Here is a 14,083-nt window from a genome sequence, read left to right on the forward strand (position 1 = left end):
TCCCAGTGCTGTACAGAATATATAGTAGTGTGTATTTGCCAGGATGTGTTATTTAGGAAAAGTCCACTGGTGTTGCCTAGTCATCTTGCAGAAGAAAACTGTAGAATTGCTCCAGACGCAATAAAAAACCAGGGCACCTGTGTTTCTGAGTGTGGACATCATCGTATTTTGAGGAGCCCTATCTGAAAGTGACTGGACATTTATCAATCTTAGAAAATGAATAAAATGACAGATAACAAACATAGACTGAGTGATGACTTAATATGAACCAACCTAAGATGAACCAGCACTTTAGTAAACACAGCAGCTCTTACAACACTGGGGAAGCATGGGCATACCTGTGCCAAGCTTGCTTACCCGGTTAGTGGCAACATGGATTTGTAGACCGTTACAATAACCACGTGGTTTCCTGAGTGTTCAACCATAGTGCAAGTGCAGAGGTGAACAAGAAAATGCACTAATAACTGGAGATACAGGCACATGGGCCTGCCCAGTGATATTCCACACGTATATCTGCTGTCAAAACCAAGTGTGGTGGGGGTCTCCTGCATTGTACCCCCAACTCCAAGAATGGAGTCCTAATGAAGGCTCTCGATTACAGCACCTCGCCCTTGTCCCAGTCCTTCCCAAAATATAGAGGTAAGATCACTCTCCACTTTGGTTGAAAGACTGGGAAGACATGACCTGGGACCACCAGGGACATGTCCTGTTCTGTGCGCAGGGGAGAAGGAGAGCCGAGAAAAGATGCAGACAACACGCCGAGCTGTCCCGGAAGCTGGCTGGTCAGAGAATTCTTTCCCTGCCTAGTTTAGTTCAAGTTAGGTTTGTGTTTCTTGCTACCAAAAGAATTCCTGCATGGCCCTTGGTGACTTATCCTGACCATGCCCCCTCCATCACGTGACCCCTTTCCCTGACAGTGGATAGTGTCTCTTACATAGCTGGCTAATTTAGTTCCTCACTGATAGGGCCACACACTGGAGCACACTAGTAACCCCATCACCCTCTCCCAAGCCCTCAATATGCTATTCGTCTAAAGCAAATGCCTTTAAGCTGAGGTCTAGCACAAGCTGGAATCAAGACTGCTGGGAGAAATATCAATAACATCAGATATGCAGATGACGCTACCCTTATGGCAGAAAGTGAAGAGGAACTAAAAAGCCTCTTGATGAAAGTGAAAGAGGAGAGTGAAAAAGTTGGCTTAAAGCTCAACATTCAGAAAACTAAGATCATGGCATCTGGTCCCATCACTTCATGGGAAATAGATGGGGAAACAGTGGAAACAGTGTGTAAGACTTTATTTTTGGGGGCTCCAAAATCACTGCAGATGGTAACTGCAGCCATGAAATTAAAAGACACTTATTCCTTGGAAGAAAAGTTATGACCAACCTAGATAGCATATTGAAAAGCAGAGACATTATTTTGCCAACAAAGGTCCATCTAGTCAAGGCTATGGTTTTTCCAGTGGTCATGTATGGATGTGAGAGTTGGACTGTGAAGAAAGCTGAGCGCTGAAGAATTGATGCTTTTGGACTGTGGTGTTGGAGAAGACTCTTGAGAGTCCCTTGGACTGCAAGGAGATCCAACCAGTCCATTCTGAAGGAGATCAGCCCTGGGTGTTCTTTGGAAGGACTGATGCTGAAGCTGAAACTCCAGTACTTTGGCCACCTCATGAGAAGAGTAGACTCACTGGAAAAGACTCTGATGCTGGGAGGGATTGAGGGCAGGAGGAGAAGGGGAGGACAGAGGATGAGACGGCTGGATGGCATCACCGACTCGATGGACGTGAGTTTGAGTAAACTCCGGGAGTTGGTGATGGACAGGGAGGCCTGGTGTGCTGCGATTCGTGGGGTTGCGAAAAGTCGGACGCGACTGAGCCACTGAACTGAACTGAACTGAACTGAGAGAGAGCAGAATTCCCCAAGCACAGGGCTTAGGAGGCAAAGCCCACAGATTCCAGCCAATCCAGGTCCCAGACTACTCATTTGACCAGAATCACTTTATCGGTTATTAGATAATGGACCGCCTCCCCTATATTAAATTTATGAAAAGCCAAATACAGTTTTTAGGGATTTATTACCCAGCTCATGAAAACCTCCAGAACCTTCTAACACTCACAAAAGTCAATCAATGAGGGATAAAGACCCCCATGAAGAGCTTCTCTCCAATCATCCTTCGGGGGAAAGCGTATCAGCAAGAACCTGGTGAGGAGATTACTAAGGGGCTTAATCTACTGTCAGGGAATGAGGTCAAACATGGACTTCTGAGACCTACTGGCCCTGTCATGCCCTCCTCCCGATGTGGATTTTGTGGGGACAGTGTGCTTTGTCCCCATTTATAAATGAGTTCCCTTCCTCGCTGCATACAGTGTGCTAAGGTGACTGACTAGCAAGGAGGCCACAGGCTCCCTGGGTCTTGGGTGTGACCTAGAGGTATGGGGTTAGAGCTGGGTACAGTTGCTGGCAGGACCTGAGGTGGCCCTTAGCAAACACCTGCATTTGTGGACGTACAGAGAGGAATGCTTTAACATACGTCGTAGACACAAAAAGAGAAAATGCCTTTAGGGCAAGTTGTAGATGGACAAGGAGGGAATGCTTTAAGGTGATTTGGGGGCATCATGGGGAATGGATGACCAGTTGGGTCAAGGTTGGCCCTCAGGGGCTGCTGTGATTTTTCTGGCCAGAATAGCAGCCCTCCCTTCAGTTGGAGAGGCCTCCATCCCCAACTTGGGCCTTCCCTGGAGGCTTAGGCGGTAAAGAATCTGCCTGCAATGGAGGAGATCCAGGTTTGATCCCTGGGTTAGGAAGATCCTCTGGAGAAGGAAATGGCAACCCATTCCAGTATTCTCCAGTATTCTTGCCTGGAGAATTCCATGGACAGAGGAGCCTGGCGGGCTACAGCCGATGGGGTCGCAAAGAGTCGGATGCGGCTGAGCGACTAACACTTTCGCTTTCACTTTCTTTCACATCCCCCACTTATAATGTCCACTGCTGTGGCCACAAAGGGGACATGTGATCTACAAGGCCCACCAGAGGCCACTCCTGGGAGATTCTGAGTTAGACCTGAGTGAAGAGAGTCCCCCTTCTTCCCTGGTGGCGAGGCAGGCAGCGTGGAGCTGAGGCCAGCCAGAGGATGAAGCCACATGCCAGGGGACACGTGACAAGAAATGAAGAGCGTCCCTGAAGCCCTGAGAGCCTGGTTTCCCTGTCCTGTCAGAGTTCCATGCTGAGAATCACGAAACTCCTTTGCGCCTAAGCCACTTTAGTTGATTTCCTGACATTTCATATCAAAGAGTCCTTATACCCAAGCATGTCACACTGTACTCAATGAGGATTTAAAAATCTTTAACAAGATGCAAAATTTTAATTTACTATTTAATCATATGAAATCAATAACAAGCATCATATTAACTATCTGTCATGTTGGGAGATATGAGAGGCATAGCTTTGTGGCCGCAAAATGTTGAATAATAGCAACTGTATATTCACACTACTATATATAAAATGATCAACAGAACCTACTGTATAGCACAGAGAATGGTGCTAAATACTTTGTAATAACCTAAATGGGAAAAGAACTTAAGAAATAATAGATACAAAAATATGTGTTACTGAATCACTTTGCTGTAGACATGAAACTAACACAACATTGTAAATCAACTATACTCTAATACAAATAATAAAGAAAAAAAAGTAACCGTATATTCAGTATCGAGCTCATAAGATGGAGCATTGCAAAACAGATCTGATGTTTTTCATAGCAAATTAGAATACAAAAGGCACAATTAAAATAAAATAGAGGCGTGTTCATGCAGGAACCAAGCTCATGAAACCCCCACTCTGGACAAAATTCCCAAATAGGTTTCTCTGTTTCTCTCAGTAGCTTTAAAGCAGTTGTTAATCACAGACCCATTAAGAAGCCAAAACACATTGGGTTATTTCTGAAGCACGTGATTTTGGAACTCTGTTTGAATCTTCCATAGTGGTGTGATGAGAGTTATGTCACAAAGTTAATCATTCCCAGTATGCTTGTATTCAGGGTAATGAAAACCTTGTGCAAGCAGCCATGAATCAGTGAGCGTCACATTGCATAATGGGTTCTGAAGCACGTGTCGGGGATCCAAGCCCACGTCTGCACAATGCAGGCCAGAGTTTGTGCTTCCTATTGACCTTTCCTGAAGCAGAACTGGAACCATGTGATGCATCCTTCCTGCCAACAGTCACTTATTGCCAATAATTAAGTTGGATGATATGGTGAAATAGATATTTTGGTTCCTTTGGAGTTCTAAAAAGAAGACTCTTTGAAGTGCCTGGTTTCTGGCAGAGAGCTGTGGCTGGCTGGGATGTGTTACACTTGGTCATTACAAAAACTATCCATTAAAATGAAAATCAAATATTTTGCTCAAATAGTTCCTGGCATTTGTGTTGGAAACAATAGACATAGCCCCACTGTAAGATTATTTTATACATAAGAAAAGTAAAAGCTCAAAGATGCCAGGAGCCAAAGACGTACGTGTAATACATCAAATCTCAATCCATCATGTTTGATATTCTTGAGCAATACTGTTAGCGAGAAACTATTACTTAATCTTGCCAGTATTATCCAAAGAGAACACTTGCGAAATAGGACAAACATGCTGTAATTACTACATGAATAGAGAGTCTGTGTAGCATAAACTGTTTCTGTAACATCAACACAGACTCTAGTGTAGCACACCAGCAATTAGCCATGTTAACAATGGCCAATATGTTTGAGGAGCTGTGAGAATTAACAGTGCCAGTGGAGGAGTGAGGACTCTGAAAAACTTCCTGTTGTTCTCAACGACACTGTAACTAAAAAATTCTTCTGAAACTTAACCCAGGGACAATTATACATTCTAGGTACCAACTGGAATATAGCTGGTTTCCCAGCAGATATTAGAAATAATCAAATCAGTACGTGTTATTTTCATTATACTTTTTCTTGTAAGAAAAGAACTCTTGGATTCCATCATTAACAAACTCTTACTGTATTTGAAATCTTGCCCAAGATCTAACAAGTTCCAATTAGTAAGCTGCTTTATCATTATATTCTTCATGTTCAACAATGGAACGTGAATTTAACCACATAGAAGAAAAGCTTGTATTTCTCCTAAAACATAAAACACTTATAAATGCTGGAACTGCAATAATTAACTCTTGACTTTGATTATTTGAACTCTGCATTTATGGATTGACTTGCTTTAATCTGCAGCTATCAGTTTAGCCACTGGTGGTTGAATGAATACAAATTCTCAGCAGACCAAGCCAACTCATGACAAGGAGGGAGCAGTCTTAGCTGAAGCAGAAAATATCTGTTTCCTGAGTCCATCTTCAGAGCATACAATTAAAAGACAACACAGCAGTAAACCCTATCCTTTACTGACTGCAAATAAACTTTACATTTTGGCTGCAAATATTTGGGGCTGAAATGATAACAATAGTAAATATTATATTGGTGATAATTATTAATATATCATTAATACCAATATTAATAATGATTAATATATTGTTAGTGTTATTCAACAAACATCAATTTATTCAATAGACATAAATTCTGATGTACCAGAGGTCAGACAGCTACTCTGAATATCTTGTTTATCAATAATATTGCTTGATACACACAGTTGCATTAGAATCAGCTAGATGAGTGACATCAGTGGGAATGGTATAATGAGAATCTCCAAAAATCTCCTCCTCTATGGGAGCAATAATTGTTAGAATCAAAGTTTACAGAACTTTGGAATTCAACCACAGGCTTGCAACAATCCAAAGAACATTTAACCATGAAAGATGACTGAATCTCAATGGGAACATTAAGCTCTGTGACTTTTTAAAGATTTATTTATCTTATTTTTTGGCTGTGGTGGGTCTTCACTGATGCACACGGGCTTTCTCTAGTTGTGGTGACTGTCGTATATCCAGCCTCCTTTCTAAATCCCTTGTATATCTTGAAAGCCAACAACCTCAAAATCAGCACAGCTGTGACCTGACTACCGCCATGTCTATAGCCTTCCCACAGCCCTCCTCCTAGAAATCTGTATTATCTGACCTGTCTGGCAGCTCCTTGGAAAATCAGTTAGTGGGAAAACCCCACTCATATCAAAAGGCTTGCTTTTATCTGACCTGACTCAGAGCTCCCTCACTGTGAACAGATTTTTCAGCAGAGTACTTGTGGAAAACAACCAGTGACAACTGTTTAGCATCCAAATTGTCTGAGGCAGTGATTACAGTTGACACAAACAAGAAACTGACCAAAACACTGAAAATGAGAAAAGGGAGAATGAGATGTAACAAGGGACTAGGTAAAGCTCTGACACATTCCTAGTAATGTAGAAAGCAATGGGCACATGCAGGGCTGTATGCACAATCAGGAATGACTTGAGGAGGCCCTCTTACCTCTGGTTGACCTTGAGGCTCTGCACAAATAGGAAGTGAAGACCAAACCAAAGTTGCCAATTGCCTGACCAAGCATTCTTGACATGCACCAACATGCTAGTATTCTTGCCTGGGAAATCCCTGGACAGAGGAGCCTGGTAGGGTACAGTCCATGGGGTCGCAAAAGAGTCAGATATGACTTAGCAACTAAACAAGAAGAGGATAATTCACATCCATGCAAAAAATTAGGTGTACTGACAAAACTAATTATTATACACATATTAAAAACAGTAGAAATTATTTTTCAGTTTGTAACTTTATCCCTCCCACCAGAATTCAGACAACTGCATAAATTAATCTTTATAAAGCTATTCTTACAGATTTATAATGCATAAAGATTTAATGTATATGGTTATAGTAGTACAGAGGAAGGGAAGGGTACAAAGCTACATTAGAGCAGATGTTTTATGTACTATTGGAATTAAGTTGGTATTAATCCAAGATAGATTTGTAAGTTAAGGTTGCAATTTCCCAAAAAACTATTATGAAAACAAGTCCAAAGTTACAAACAGTAAATGAAATTACCAGGGAATTTAAATGGTACATTCGTAAGTATCTGTTGAACACAAAGAAAGCAGTAAAGCAATAAGAGAGGAACAAAAAGATGTGACATGTAGTAAACAAATAGCAAAATGGCAGATGTGAATATCACCTTATCAATAATCACATTAATTGTAAATGGTTAACCACTCCATCAAAAGGAAGAAGGAGCAGAATGAATTAAAACAACATAATCCAACTTTGCGCTGTCTACACGAGACAGGCTTTAGATTCAAAGACATTAGTAGGTTGAAAGCAAAAGGATTGGAGAACTATACCATGTAAAGAGCAATCAAAAGAAAGCTGGAGTATCTATACTAATATTAGATAAAACAAACTTTAAGATAAAAACTCTGGGAGATAGTGAAGGACAGGGAAGCCTCACATGCTGCATCCATGGGGTTGCAGAGAGTTGGACATGACTGAGCAACTGAACAAAGATAAAAACAGTTGGTATAGATAAAATAAAGGAGAACATTTTATAATAATAAAATTGTTAATCTACCAAGAAGACATAATAATTATAAATATATATGCATAACAGCAAAGTTGAAAATTAATGAAGAAAAACTGACATAACTGAAGGGAGAAATACACAATTCAACAATAGTAATTGCAGACATCAATACCTCCCTTTCTATAATGGACAGATGATCAAGTAGGAAATAAAAGAACAAAGCAAGACTACAAACTAATGAGATTTAATAAAACACTTCATCCACCAACGGCAGAATACACATTCTTCTCATATACACATGAAATCTTTTCCAGGATAGATTATATGTTAGGCCATAAAACAAGTCTCATTAAAACGCCAAGAACTAAAGTTATACAATGATGTGACTGAAGTGGATTCACCAAACAATATGGAATTAAATTTAAAATCAATATTATAAGGAATCTGAGATATTCACAAGGCTGTTAAAATTTAGGAACACAATCCTAAAACCCCCAAAGGGTCAAAAGACAAATAACACAAGGCAAATCATAAAATACACTGAGATGAATGAAAACAAAATTGCATGTCAGTGTCCCAATACCGTCTTCAGATTTAGTAATTCACTGGAAGGAGTCACAGGATTCAGCAAATATTAACAGCTCTGGCATAGTACATAATCAAAAGGATACAAGCAACAGCAGCAAACGAAACAAGGCAGGGGCGAAGATCAGGGAAGACGGCCACATGCTTCTGAGGGTGTTCTCCAAGTGGAGTCACACAGGATACGTTCAACTCCTCTAGTAATAAATTATAACAATATGTGAAGTGTGTCCAACACCTCACTAGAGACTCAGAGACCAGGGTTTTTGCTGGGGAGTAATCATGTAGGCATACCCCAACTGGCAAATATCCAAACTCTGTAATCAAAAAAGGAAATCAGGTGTTTAGCATAAACCATATTGTTTGTACAAACAGTTTAGATATAACTTATCAGTTCTGCAAATGGTGGGAATTGTACATCATCTAAGTTCCCAAATGCAGACCAAGGGTCAACCTTGAATCAGTACTTCCCAAGAATAGCAGTTCAGACCTGTTATACTAACTTTTCCACAAACATATCACAATTTATGGGATATAACCAAAGCATTCTTAGAGATACCTGCATAGTTGTAAATGCCTACGTTAAAAAGATCTCAAATCAAATAACCTAACATTCTATCATAAAGAATTAGAAAAATATGAGCAAACTAGACCCAAACCAAGTAGAAGAAAGGATATAATAAATATTAGGGTCAAAACAAATGAAATAGAGAACAAGAAAACAATGAAGAAAAATCAACAAAATAAAAATTTGCCTCTTTAAAAGGCAACAAAATTGACAAACCTAGACAGACTGACCATGAAAAAAAAAGAGGACTAAGTACTAAAATCAGTAATGAAAAAGGGGAATGTAAAGGAATACTATAAACAACTGTGTGTGAACAAATTAGATAACCTAAGTGAAACAGAAAAAATCCAAAAAGACACAAACTATTGAAAGGACAACATATTTCCCAACAAATACTTGTACACCCGTGCTCACAGCAGCATTATTTATAACAACCAAAAAGTGGAAACAACTATAAAAAATTCGTCATCAGCTGATGAATGGATAAACAAAATGTGGTATATACATACAGTAGAATATTTCCAGCCATAAAAAGAAGTTAAGTGCTGATACATGTTACACCATGGATATATCTTGAAAACATTATGTTGAGTGGAAAAAAAATCAGACATAAAAGACTATATATTGTATAATTCTATTTATATGAAGTATTTAAAGTAGGCAAATCCAGAGTCAGAAAGTAGATTAGTGATTACTAGGGGCTGCGGGGAAGGGCAATTAGGACTGACTGATAACGCGTACAGGGCTTCTTTTCAGGGTGATGAAAATATCTAGAATTAGACAGTGGTCATGGTTATACAACTGTGAACATACTAAAATCACAGACTTGTACACTTGAATGGGTGACCTTTATGGTGTGTGAATTACAGTTCAAAGGGAAGTTTACCAAGGTGACTTTTATCTCAATATCAATTTTAGGGCTCCAAACACAGAATCAACTCAGAAGATATGGAGTAGAGTCTCAAAAACACATCTTGGTGATGCCTTTTTCAGGTTCCAGCAGCTTTAGAAATCCCTGTCCTCAGGTCAAATGAATAGACAAGATAAAGTCTTTCGTTTTCCTCATAGATGTGGCCTCCATTCTGAATCTGCTGAAGACCTCAGTCAGGTAGGCCTGGTCCAGGCCAGGACTGGGCTGGCTCCTTTCCCTGGTCCCTTTAACCACAATACTCCTCACATTCACTTTCCAAGACAAGCTTATGCTTGGGGGGAACTTAAAAATGCCAGGTCTGTCTAGTTTTTCAGGAAATTTGACATATATTTTCAGATCTACACAAGCAAACATTTTTTAATACCCATAGCAAATGAGAGATGACATACTCTACCTGAACTCAGGAGTACCAGCATCGTGGATGGGCTGGGATACACACCGTTAGTCTTTTTAGAAGAGTGGTTGGACAGTCACAAGTCACATACACATTCCCACAAAGACCATAGCAAAAACAGTACCTTTCATATTAGATGTTATATTAGATGAATACCTTTCTTTGTGTCCTGTAAGCATCTGAGTCACTGATAGGTAATATGCATAATTATACCAATCAAACCATTCCAATAATTACATTTCTTTCCACCAAGTCAGATGTGGGATGTCATTTCCTGTCTTTTATGGCACAAAACACATTTCTTGTATTTTTGAAATGCTCAAAATAAGGCCACTCATGAGCAAGTTCTAGGCTTCATAAAAAGTTTGTTTCAGAACTGTTAATAGACAACTCAAAAGAAATGTTACTCAATGTAGGAGAGGCGGTGAGGAGTTTGAACTTTTCTCAGTTGCCAAACTGCTCTTCACTTTCTGTAAACTGCACAAAGGATTCATTCAGAAAGGTTTAGAGGCTGAAAGTGAAAGTGACTCAGACTACTTTCAAAAAGGTCAAGAAGTGCATTTGCCCATCCCAGCGCCTCTGAAACCTCGGCCTGCGAACAGCACGACTAAAAGAACACAGTTCCTTCATGAGCCGTCACTCGATGCCACGGTAATTTTCACTCTTTCTCTTAGAATTCAGGCCCTGCTCTGTGAAATGGGTTCATAAGAGACTGCGTTTGCAGAACATGTGACAGTCTTTGAAAAGCCAATAGGACTGAACCTTGGCCGTGGGATGTGGGGAGTAGGCAGGGCAGGCACCCACCGTGCTCCCACGGCTCAGTGGCCACAGGGACCGAATCTCCTGGAGCCTCCTCCGGGCAGGGTGCCCACCAGGCAGCCACGTGAGAGCCAACAGGGTGATGAGAAAATGGATAATCCTCCCTCCCCGGCCCTCGAAACTGGTACTATCAGCATGGCATTCAGGCCCAAGGATGAAAGCAAAACTGGTAGGGGCTCAGTCGTGACTGACATTTTGCAACCCCGTAGACTGTGGCCCACCAGGCTCCTCTGTCCATGGAATTCTCAAGGCAAGAGTACTGGAATGGGTTGCCATTTCCTTCTCCAGGGGATCTTCCCAACCCAGGCATCGAACTTGGCTCTCCTGCATTGCAGGTAGATTCTTTACTGTCTGAGCCACCAGGGAAGCCTAAGGATACTTTTCCTCAAAATATTAAAAGAACTACTGCTAAGTTATGGATTATCCCAAGGGCCAAAGTAGTTATTAAATACAGACCCACTTAGGCAGGTCACTGCTCTCGGTGCTTGTTTATGACCCAACTCGCTAGTGAGCTGTCCTTGCAGCCGCATATTTCCCATCTCTTCAGCCTGTGTTGGGATTGAAGGGGAGCCGTTGGATGACTTCTGGGACAGAGCTGAGTTGGAGCAGCTGTCCTCTGCCCCAACCCCTTGCCCACTTTCTTCTTCAACCTCAGTGGCAGGGAGCTGCTTCTGGGCCTGGGAGTATGGAAGCAGCTTCCCCTATTGACCATAGCTTGTGTGTGGATAAACACAGAACAGAGCAGAAGAGGAGTGTTGGGGATGAGGACCTGTGTGGCTTCCTCTGGCCCCTTGCAGCCTCGAAGTTTCCAGTTTCACACTGTAGTTAAAAAAACAAGAACAGCCACCAGGTTTCCCCAACCTCTTGTTTCCTGGGTGAACATTCAGGTTCCTGAACATGACCCTGAACTGGGTGTGGTTGTGAGACCCGCCTACCTGTTCCAACAGGTCTCTTGAAACGTGGAAAAAATCAAACATCACCACCACTTCTGTAGAAGATGACCTTACTGATTCCACAGCCCTTTTGCACGGACACACCCGATCTGTCTTTGCAGGGATCACAAACGACTATGGGATTCCTTTATAGGTGAAGAAACAGGCTCAGAGGGAGGAGATGCTTTTACCAAATGGCCTCATCACTGGTTTCAGAAGAGTTGAAAGCTTGGGTGAAGAACATCTGTGTGCTTTCCAGAAAAGCACAAAGTGAATCTACAAGCAACTGGAACTGTGACATTAAGAAGTGAATACAAGACTTCGGGTGGGCCTGACCAGTACAGAATAGAGCAAGAGGCTCATCATTCTTCCCCAGAAGCAGCACGGGGGGCTCTTGACCCACATGCGCTTCTAATGGGTATTCTTATCAAACACGAGTCCTCAGACTCACTGTTCACAGCTGCCAAGACTGGCTCCATATCCTCCAGGTGTCATGATGAGCGTTGGGGGCTCTGAATTCAGAATGCCCACCACAGACATAGCTCTGGCTTCAGTTTCTTATATGATAAAATGACAAACCCATTTCCTAAGGTTTTTAAGTATTGGATGTGACCAGGTAGCCAAAGGGCTTAGTTTAGAGACGCTGAGCAGGCATCGCTGTAACCGTCACACTGTCTCGTCTTCTGACCCCTCAATACGCACATCTAGTGTCTCGAGTCTCAAGAAAACTAGAACCACTTTGGGCAAAGGTTGACACACATCTATTGGCAGTCTTTGGTTGTGCTGTTCAGCTGTTTTCAGGCTTAACAGTATGACAAGTCAACAGTCTCAGGTTCAGTCTTGGACTCCACCACCCGTCATCAAACTGTGTTCGTTTCCTGCTCTGGATCCCAGGAATAACCAGCACCTCTCCTTTTCTGGATGCTATGAAAAGTAAACAACTGCGGATAGACACACCTGGAGGCATTTAGGGCTTCATAAGCTGTAGTCATTATTATCGTAACAATACCCAGCTCTAATTCTCTTGTCGCCTGCACATAATATCCTCAATGATATTGTCAAACTGTTCCCTTGAATCCAAACATGCAATACTGTGTTTTCTATACTTCAAAATGGGATTGACACCCTGGTGGCCATGAGCTCACTTTGCTGGCCCCAGGGAATTGTCAGCTCACTGTAGAAGGGTCACCTTCCTACTTTGAAGCTGGTGCTGCATGGATGAATGTCACAAAGGCTGGCCCTGACCACTTGAGAGGCGTGTGTCTTCGAGGGTCCTTGGGGTCTTTTATTCTCACCAGGTACCCAGCTCTCTTGTATTACCCTGGGGTTTGGTTTGAAAAACAAACACTGTGAACCAAACTGTTTGATGATTAGGAGCCAGCCCTCTGAAGGGTAGCTGAGTTTTGGGATGTTCCCCAAAAGACATCTCAAACAGTGAGTTTTCAGGGCTTGAGATCCACAAATATTTTGAGCAGTTTTTCATCCTCCTACCTGCCAAACATCCCCAACCACATCTCACAATCTGTAGCTTGTTTCGTCAACACAGAAGAATGGCTCTTCATTTTATCAAAATATTATCAAGTAACTTTGAAATGCTGTTATTTTTTCTTTTGTGATGCATGTACACGTCTTGTTTAAATGAGAAAATTTCTATTGTCTTCTGATAAAATCCAATAAATGTCGACATACACATTAGTTAATATTTAACTAGGTGAGTAGGCAAACAACAGAAGGATTAAACATTTAAAATGTTTGCCTACCTGTCAGGATTTTTGGACCCCAAATCAAAACAAATGTAGGGCCTCCCCTAACTAGAAGATGGAGTGGAGATCAAGTGAGGAATTGGACCAGCGGGTAGCCAGCTATGAGTCCATTTGAAAAACAAGCATTTTCTGTAATTACACTATCCACAAAATGACACCCAATTACTCTAGTCCGTATCCAGAGTGCTATTCTATGTACTGTCAGAAAAAGTATGACAAGCCAAGTTTTTTGACAGCCAGAAAAGGAGGGAAAAAGCACAGGAAAGCCAGGTGTTTTTTACTGAAAACAACACAAACTTGAAATGACCCTTTAAATTACAGAAAACAAGTCACAGGAAACCCAAGTCTTCTCTCGGCCGTGATTACAAGTCCTCTCTTGACTCAGAACCTCTGTTAACTTGGATACCTCTTTTCCTTCCAGAGATAAGTTATACATTAACCAGCACTACATTACCTCAATACTAGTAGGTCTCCTGTTCTGAGATAACACGAAATGTTCTTGCCCTGAATTGTAAATGTGCCTGGTTAATCACCCTCCCTCCCTCTCAACCGCCTTTAGCTTCATCTGAATGTGTGGCTACATTCCACTGTGTTTCCGGCTTGCTGCGTCGATTTGACGTGGTTTCAGTGTAAGGACTTGAAAAT

The sequence above is a fragment of the Bison bison genome, unplaced genomic scaffold (genome assembly GCF_000754665.1).
Source record: "Bison bison bison isolate TAMUID 2011002044 unplaced genomic scaffold, Bison_UMD1.0 scf7180017864057, whole genome shotgun sequence".
NCBI lineage: Eukaryota > Metazoa > Chordata > Mammalia > Artiodactyla > Bovidae > Bison > Bison bison.